Here is a 3,478-nt window from a genome sequence, read left to right as displayed (position 1 = left end):
TTTGCAATCTAGTTGAAATCTACCAATGCACTAAACTATTACATGGAATTGTATTTCTGTAGAAGCAAGATTGATCCGTTAAAATCATATAGCATGCTTGCTACTACTCCATTCCTAACATTAAAATATAAAGTTGGTGTTGGCTCGATACTAATTCAGGTATTAAGGGCCTAAACGGATCCAAGTGTAATACCCGGAATAATTGTTGTCTTTGATTTTTATTCCCTTCAAGTCACAGCGAAAGGAAGAACGAAAGGAAGAAATCACAAAAGAAAGAAAAGAAGAAAAAAAATCAGTTTGGGGATTGTTTGGGCCGCCCATGGGCTGGCCCTAAAGCCTAGCCGCCCCTCCCATGTACCCCATGAAACCCTAGGCAGCCCCTCCTCCCCAAATAGCCCCCCTTCTCACCCTCTCTCCACCCTTGGCCGCCCCCTCCTTCTGTAGGATGCCTGCTGGGCGTTCCCCCCCCCCCTCTCCACCTTGCTGCTGCAAAGAAACAAGAAAGAAGAAGAGAAGAAAGAAGGGAAGGGCAGCAAGGAAAGTAAGGAGAAGAGGGGAAGAGGAGGTTTGAAGCTAGGGATTTTGGGATTTTCTTACTGTGGTTCCCTAAGGTAATAATTTTCTTACCGTTCTTCATGTTTTGATTGATGATTATGGCCAGTAGATCTTGGTTTGAGAGGTTTTGGTTAGGGGAATTTGTGGTTTGGGGTCGAACTGAGTGCTCTGCGCGCAGGTAGATTGAGCAGTGTGCGTATTCTTGATGTTTCAGCGACCTAGATTATTTTTCCTATGGAAGTGATCAACTAGAAAGTTATAGCTAACTTCTAAACCTAGCTACCAGTGAAATGTCAGAATTTTTGTCCAAGTAGATTAGCAGATATGAAGTTTTAAATTTGGCTGTCAGATTCTGGCGAGATTCTGAACAGTAATAGATCTATTCAGTTTTTGGGCATCTTAGAGGCCAAACAAGTTTTTCAGAATAACTAGGAAGTTGTAGAGGATTTGTTAATCTTTCCAATGGTGTGTAGTATGAAAATTTTCGTTTGATATAGCTCCGGTTATGCTATTCTGAATTTTCTGCAATCGATCATTGACAGATTTCAGTATTGAATGTTCAGAGCTCGATTAGGCCATGATAATGATGTTTTCTGTAGATTAAAATTATACAAAAGTTGAAGCTTGTGTTGCGATACATATGTACACAAAGTTTTAGATTTTTTGGGTTTATGGTATGGTAGATATAAAAATGTAAAGCTTGCTGTCTGAGATTTCAGACAGATTCTGAAGTCTGATTTTAGTTGTAGTTTAGGCCACCTTAATGGCAGTATAAAAATATGGTATTTTCATGAAAGTTGTAGGTATTGTTCTGTAGTTTCCAAAAATGTATTTTTTTTTCCTATCATTTCTGTTGTAAATAAAAAGATACGAAAAAGTGAAGCAACATTGTTGCAGTTAAACGAATGTGACGAGTGTCGGTTTGTTCGTTGGATGGGTTGCGGGGTATAGGACTATATTCCTTGCTGTTTGTATTTCATGTGGTATGATGTGGTGTTGATATATGGGCGCTTGAGCAGGTGGTGTTGCACCGATGCATGTATGTCTTGTCTTCATCGTCGGTAAATGCAAGTGAGCGTGGCGGTTGTTGGCACAACTTTAACTTGTTATTTTTGCTACCTCCACTTATAATAATGTAGCACACAAGATTATACTCATTAATTTGGATAATTATACCTACTTGCTCTGGATCTGTGAATTTGGCTTAATCTTTTGGTTATGGTTGATGGAGTCTTATGCAATAGTGATGATGCCTTACCGGTTTAGTCATTTCTAGCACAACCTCATTATATCTAATGGTTAGTTCACTTGAGGATCATGATGTCGGTTATGTAGAAGCTTATAGAAGAGGACATGCTTTGACTTGTAGGTGGGCATTTAATTCTTTTTGGAAGGTTGTTTCATATGTCTAAAACTAGTTGGAATATAACCTTTTGAAACCTTATGCATGTTAAATGATAAGCTAGCAAAAGCATATTTGTTATCTTTCTGTGCCCTACATAAAATTAAACTTGTAATATGTGGTTATGAAATGGGGTAGGCCTTGCTCTTTCAAAGCAAGTTTAATGTTGCTGTATGTGTATGTCCTTGTCATCTGCACTTTAACAGGAAGAAGGAATTATGGATATGTGTGGATGGAAGTGGTTTATATTAATTATGTAGAAAATGCTTTTATGTTGATGTATGTTCACGGTTGTGTACTATGCGATTTATATTTTGGCATTTGAAGTATATCATGTGCATTGCACTGTATTGCATTTCATATGCATTGAAAGTTATGTCGTAAAGATCACGACCGTACCAGTACACATCGTACATTTTCCGAGGAGGGGTGCGATGTAAAAGAAGACATGTCATTGCATTCGTATGCATGTCATATGGATTGATTGTTGGATATATTGAAGTTGCATTGGAGGTCATTATGAGAAGTGACGCTTCTCCATGGATATATTCATTGTGGTATGCCTTGTGAACTTATGAAGGTATTGAAGTCCTACGTGGATTTGCATTGCATAGTATCCATATGCATCATATTGTGTTACAGTAATATTCCATATTCAATTTGGATGTGATGAATGGTATGTAGATGTTTGAGTAATTTTACTAATTGTAGAAGGTATGTGGGTGCGAGTGAGTTATCCTTAAAACTGTCATTTATTATTAGTGTGGCTTGAACTCTATTCATGATGTCTTGGATGATTATATTATCTTACAAGTCCTATTTAACTCTTAGAAGTTGAAATCATTTATTGATGTTGATATCATGCCATATGGTATAGATAGTTTTTTTTTCTATCTTGCTTATGTTATAGTTATGTTTGCTATGAACATGTTTTTATTGATCTCCTTTTAGAAGTAACTATTTAACTTGCTTAAAAATGAGCATGATGAATAATACCATGTCTTTTATACATGTTTAAGTTTTAAAGTGATGCTTTAAATACTGTGGTTTAAATAGCTTGTTAAAGTGATTCGCTTGCTGAGATTACCCAATCTCACTCTTGCAATATTCCTCCCCAGGTTGTTCTACTTGAAGCTAGCATGGAGGGAAGGGATTAGAAGCACGTCTTGCACTTCATGTATTCACTTAATATCACCGAGTTGTAATAATAAATTATGTTTAGTCATTAGAGTCGTGTGTTTGAGGTTTACAGTGTGGTTGTGATATTCTGCATATCTTGCTTATCTGTGTTAATGCTTCCACGATGCTTATTTTCATAGAGGAGATGCTGCCATTTTTTTTATTTATTATGGCAAGTTGTAGGTTGCGTAGCTTAGTGACATCCCAGGATTCTGGCGGCCCTGGGGTGTTACACCAAGTCAGCATACACATCAAGTAAAATCCAGAGCATTATACTTCATAATTGAAATAACAGTAGAGCCAAACAAAGTAGTGGATCGTTTAGAATGCAGGAAATTCACA

General features: G+C 37.1%; 1 long non-coding RNA gene across 1 annotated transcript; it reads left to right on the top strand.

The window, feature by feature from the left end:
- The first annotated feature begins 414 nt into the window (after positions 1–414).
- LOC133893301 (uncharacterized) lies at positions 415–3,185 on the top strand. The gene is made up of 2 exons (XR_009904470.1): positions 415–611; positions 1,575–3,185. It is a non-coding gene; the product is annotated as an uncharacterized LOC133893301 (long non-coding RNA).
- The last annotated feature ends 293 nt before the right edge of the window (positions 3,186–3,478 follow it).

The sequence above is a fragment of the Phragmites australis genome, chromosome 15 (genome assembly GCF_958298935.1).
Source record: "Phragmites australis chromosome 15, lpPhrAust1.1, whole genome shotgun sequence".
NCBI lineage: Eukaryota > Viridiplantae > Streptophyta > Magnoliopsida > Poales > Poaceae > Phragmites > Phragmites australis.
The sequence above is the reverse complement of the archived record's forward strand: the minus strand, read 5'-3'. Positions and strand labels throughout refer to the sequence as shown.